Source organism: Megalobrama amblycephala, linkage group LG9 (genome assembly GCF_018812025.1).
Source record: "Megalobrama amblycephala isolate DHTTF-2021 linkage group LG9, ASM1881202v1, whole genome shotgun sequence".
NCBI lineage: Eukaryota > Metazoa > Chordata > Actinopteri > Cypriniformes > Xenocyprididae > Megalobrama > Megalobrama amblycephala.
Window position 1 is genome coordinate 21,974,838 of NC_063052.1, and position 6,000 is coordinate 21,980,837.

Consider the following 6,000-nt stretch of genomic DNA (forward strand, 5'->3'; position numbering starts at 1 on the left):
GAGAGAAAGAAAGAAAGAAAGAAAAACATTCACGCCTGTCCGATAAGCAAGGGTAATTTGCAGCTGATTTCAAGCCCTGATGTTAACAGAGTGCGAAATAGCGGTTCGCCCTTGTTCCCTTTTCACTAAGGTACTTATTTAGATGAGCAATCAAGCCCAGCGGTCGAAAGACAAAGACATCATTCCACCACATATCACTTGAGATGGGGGGAAAAAATACAACTTGTCCAAAACGCTACTAATTAAGGACAAAACTCAACGGGCACCAAGTCCATGAGGAAGCCAGCACATGAGGGTAGTGCGCTTAAGAATCAAACTAAAAATCAGATGAATAAATACATCTGGGGAGTCTCTGTTGGTATCGCGAAGAAAGTGTGGAGTTATTAATTCACAGTGATCAGAGCGCATCTGGGTCTGGGTGAGATTCTTCAGGGGGTGGAGAAAAGACCGGGAGAGAGCATGTGGAACGATTCTGGCTGCCAGGCAGCCTAGTGCAGGACCATTAGACAGAAAATGTCTGTTGCGCATTGGGAGAGATTGTGTTTAAATATCATGTCACTCTGTCACGGTATACAGCAGGGGGTCAGAGTGTTGTTACAGCCAAATAAAGCAAAATAAGGAGATTGAATAGCCAGAAGGAAAGCAGAAATAAATGATAAATTGAACAAGAGGTTAGATTATACATTCATTTCCTCATAAAATGTTTAATTTCCCATTTCAGTTCAATAATCATGGGTTTGATGGGTAAATGTTATCCAATATGGTGATATGTGCGCTTTCTCTGGAAATCAGAAGACTGTCACTGAGAGTGTAACATAAAAATGATGGAAGGCTTAAGCTATTTGGAATTGTGGCTCCGTTGCATCATTGACTTCCTGTCACATGCCTTTGAGGTCGACCTTGTGGAAGAGCCGAAACCCTGTTTTGACATAAAGTTGGATCGAAAGTCGAATCTATTGTTTTCTCAGAGTATCCTGGGAGTGTGAGCAGCACTACAATTGTCTGGAGACAGGAGTTTATAAACAAAGGTAAAAGTAAAAGCTAAGGTGAAACCGTGTCTAGAATCGTCATTGAGACAGTGGCTTCCATTATTTAAACGCTACACAAGCACAACGAGGGCTTCCAAAAGAGTTTGGTTCATCACACTGAACATAATGTCACTGACTTAACTACATTTATTCTCATTAGCCACAAATGGACAATGTCTGCTCTCCTCTGTGCCTCATAATGCTGAAATCATATGAAAGAAAGACAAATCTCCGCAATTTCGCAATGGGCCGGCCCTAGGCATCAATATCTAGGTAAAAATATATCACAGACATAAATAAATGTCTTGCGCACAAGCATATGCCTTTATGTGCTTCAAAGCCAGCAGTTTTGCTGCTTCAGCGTCTTCCCCGGTAGCATACATAGAGTTTTTTTAAAAGTAAAATGCCTTCTATTTCTAGATGCAGCCAGTGTCTGAGTTGTTCCTCCCAGTGATCTCACTGCCGAGCAGTGAGAAGACAACATCAACAAATACGAACCGTCAAGGAGAAGAACAGAAAAAGCAGGATGCAGAGCTGCTGAAAATCATTAGCACTCTAGTTCTCAGTGAAGCTACACTGTCAAGATTCTAAGTCTCACTTTGCATAGCGACGTTGACAAAGCCTATGGTACCCTGGGAAAGTAACGTCGGGTGCTACCATGCTCTTCATTTAGATTCAGTTCCAGCTGTATATGCCTATGAGCTTCAGACAGCAGGAACAGAAGGCTATAGGGGTTATTTAACTGTACCATGGTAAAAGGGTTTGTCGAGCCTTTAATCGTTCTTGTTATATCAGTCATTTGCCCGTCTCATCCCACTGGTTAAATAATAGATATAGAAATATTCAGTGTCTCTGTGGATTTTAGGAGCCCATTTCTCAGACACCTGTTGAGACATGTTTTAGGAAAAAAGAGGCTAATTGCTTCTATATCTCTTTTTTGACATTTAATTAAGTTTAAAGGGCGAAGTAAGTCCTTCTGGAGGGTTTTCGGGTATTAAAATCTATTGTGTGGCCGATATTAACATACTATCGACTAGAGGCAAATACAGGTGCATTCTGTCTGAGGGGCCATGAAAAGAGTATCCACACCCTAATCCAGCACAACACTTCATCACACAATGAAATCATCACACAATTGAATTCATTTGAATATTTTTTTTCCTAATATGTAAAAATGTGTTATTCTCATTCAGTACAGACTGTACTTTAAATTTAGATATCGCCCAACCGCAAACAATAAAGCGATCGCTATATGACATTAGAGAATGTAGTCAAACTTCTCTGAAGTCTTGAGAAAAATATCAGTCAGCCTCAGTCTTGTACATAGGGTGATGTAACACAGCGCTGATGCATAGACATGACAGGGCTGGACGTAGGAGGTGGCTCCTCGGAACAGCTGGGGTCTGGCAAGCACCGAATCCCGTAGGGAGGGGGCTTGAAAAGGCGAGGGGAAAACAGGACGCAATTTGGCTTCTCTCTCGCTTTCTCCCTGGGATGTGCCTTTTCAAGACCTCTAGGCCAGCTTCCTGTTGGGCAGTCATCCCAAAATGCCCTCAAGCTGTGCTGCTTCAACTGAAGCAAGTGAGGGGTTTTTTATTTGTGTATGTGTGTTTATATAGTGGGTGGTTCTTGGAGTCAACAACTGTAACCTGGGGAGGACTTTGAAGCAGTAGCAATCTCTGAGACAGCCCAAATGGTGCCCCCTCCTCCAGTATCACCAGCTCCTTTCTGCCACCTTCAAACCTGTCAGATGAGCCTTTAGGTGGCTCCAGCATAAACCTGGCTTTCCCAAGGGAATTCATCTAAAACTGTCAAGCCAACTCTGATGTCTCAGGCAGATCACCTGCATAACTTCAACATTTAGGTAGGAGGTGGCTGAAGGCTTAGTGAAGCGCTGTCAAATACACAGAGTACCCTATATAAAACCAGGACACTGAGAGCTGGCCGAACATGATAAGAGAAACGAGTAGAATGGCTGCCACACCAAAAGTAATTGAATCTATGACTCAAATATGGCATTCATTGCATTCAAAGCATTCTGATATTTGCAGCAATGATGAAGCCCACGGAACAATAAAAGTCAGCTTATTCCTCCTAATAAGCTGGAGACATGCAGATTCTGTGCATCTTGATTGCCCAGTAACAAGTGGCACACAAAAGGAGGCAATCTGAGCCAAGAAAGAAGCACCTCAAATTACTAAACTCAGCACACTGGATCTGATATTACAGACCTAATGAAATGTATTTGATTCTCGCATTATAAAAGCATTATATTTATTAAACACTATACTGTGACCTGTTTTAATATGGCACACTTCTAAAACAATGTATAATCCTCTGAGTTTCGGCAATTACATCATTTATGTGTATTATATGAGAGAAAAGCACGTTGAAAACCCTTGAAATGTCGATATATTCTTGCAATTGCGGCTACACTCAACATGATTTATCATTTGATAGCAACTAAAAAAACACACGAATGGCTGCATTAAAACTGCAGTGTTTCCACATGAACGGTAAACAAACCAAAAAAAATAACTGGAAAAAAATATATCACTATTGACATCAGTCTGTCAATGAAATTCGCGCGACCACTTGTCACACATAACACTGGAATACGGAATGGCTTTACATACGTGCTCTCCTGCTGCTCTCCCTGAGGAAGCATACTAGGCTCTGTCAGCGAGGTAAAGTTGAGATCATATTCACGAGCCCGTAGGGTAAAAGTCACTACTATCCTCTATGTGTTTAGGATGTCTAGGTGATAGTCGGGTTGGAAAGAGAGAGAGAGGCATTGCGTTATGTGCACGCGCATCAATGACAGAGGGGTCAAACCCCTCGCGCACCGGCCGGTTGTCTCCTATCCATCAAAGTGGATATGCGCGCGAGACGCAGGAGCGTTCAGGCGCTGACGCATAAGCGTGTCTCGTGCTTGACATCTTTTGCCGATTTGAAGGGCAAAAATCCGTTGAGGACTTCACCAAACACCCCACAAGAAAGAAAAAACCAGCATACTCACTGTTTTCAGGATCCAGACACTCTGTTCTCCCTGCGGCACTTCGTCACTTGTATATCCATTCCACAGCTGCCCATTTTCACGACGTTTCCACCTGGTATGTTTCTCTGAGGTAAAACGGAAAAAAGAAATTGTACGTACACAGTCTCGACCTCTCTTTACTCAGCCTGCCTACATGTTGCTGACTAGCTCTCTCCCACCCTCCCCCCTCCCGTATCTTTCTCACTCACTCAGTCTCTCTCTCCAGTTATTTTGTTAAAATTCAGTATATACGCCCCGTCACCTAGCAACCTCTCTCTCTCTCTTCATCACTCACGCGACACGTGTTGAATGCTAAACTTGCCGTTGTGGAAGGTTGCAGGGATATTTTAAAAGCGCCTGTACACGCGCCGGTGCCGTATCACTATGCAATCAACATAGTTATTATAGTACGCTTTCTCACACGCCTCCTCCCGTCCTTTAACCCCCAAACTGGAACGTTTCGCTTTCCCCCACCTAAAGACCCAGACGCAACTTAGCGTCTAGCTCTCTAAAAGGAGACGAAGATATAAAACGTTCGATAATTACGACCAAATTATTCTCTAACCTTGTATTATCCGTTCTTTGCTGTCATTGTGTTCCATAGAAGCCTAACAAAGTCATTTTTACAAATAGTTAATTTTTATCAATCCAAATGGGGTTTGTCTGGCGCAAGGAGAAAAGGTGAGCTATTTTGAGAGCATTTCAAACTCTTGAGGATTTTTGTCTGTTTTATCGTACTCCTCCCCCCGAGCCGGTCATTTTGTTGTCCTCTGCTGGACATCAGGGTGTTGAATGCTGCAGAGAACGCAAGTGCTCAGCACTCTGCTGTCCTATCCGAAGGTAATCACTATCTGCTGTATATGTGGAGGGACTGAGAGAAACAGACCGTGTTTGGGTGGATGGAGATGTTGTGGGTGATTGAGTAGAAAAGTGTGTATTTGCAAAATTGAATTTGGCCACACCCCACAGGAAGTTGAATTGAAGAGAAATGTATTGAATTGGAATTAGTAAAAAAAAAAAAAAAAAAAATTATGTGATGAAATACACTGTTACACTTTAGAAATTAAACAAAATTGGTTAGCCTAACTGTAAGTCAATCTTACCATATAAATACCTTACTATGAAAAAAATATGGTTTTACATTAGCCTATTTTTAATTTAATGTTTATGTAGACCTAATTTTATCTATCAGTCTATTGAGCCTATTTATCAGTCCATTTATGGTTATCTTACCATATGTGACCCTGGAACAGTCATAAGTCGCACGGGTATATTTGTAGCAATAGCCAACAATACATTTTATTATCAATTTTTCTTTTATGCCAAAAATCATTAGGATATTAAGGAAAGATCATGTTCCATTAATATTTTGTAAATTAGCTACCGTAAATATAAAAAAATATATATTTTTGTGAGTGGATATGCATTGCCAAGGACTTCATTTGGAAAAATGCCTTTAAAGGCAACTTTAAAGGCAATTTTCTCAATATTTTGATTTTTTTGCACCCTCAGATTCCAGATTTTCAAATAGTTGTATCTCGGCCAAATATTGTCCTATCAATGGAAAGCGTATTTATTCAGCTTTCAGATGATGTATAAATCTCAATTTTAAAAAAAACTGACCCTTATGACTGGCTTAGTGGCCCAACGTCACAAATACTTAAATGATTTAACATTATATATAATTTAGATTTTAATTTATCTTTATGTGTAATTTACAGTAAAATGTTTTTTTTAGTATTTTACTCTTATCTATCTATCTATCTATCTATCTACAGTGCCCTCCACAATTATTGGCGCCCTTATATGAGCAAAGGTGGTTGTGAAAATAAATCTGCAAAGGTCTAGAAATATTTCAGTCTATTTATAAGTCTATATCTGTTGGTCTATCTGTAAGACGCACAGTATAAAACGGACAGATTTTTTAAAGCCAAA

At 40.6% G+C, this 6,000-nt stretch overlaps 1 protein-coding gene across 1 annotated transcript in view; it reads right to left on the minus strand.

Annotated features, from left to right (window-relative positions):
• Nucleotides 1–5,083, minus strand: part of grin2da (glutamate receptor, ionotropic, N-methyl D-aspartate 2D, a) — a 108,797-nt gene extending 103,714 nt beyond the window's left edge. Inside the window, exon 1 of the mRNA XM_048202070.1 lies at nucleotides 4,048–5,083. The gene's annotated coding sequence lies outside the window, so the exon portion shown is untranslated. The remainder of the gene's footprint in view (nucleotides 1–4,047) is intronic.
• Nucleotides 5,084–6,000: the final 917 nt, after the last annotated feature.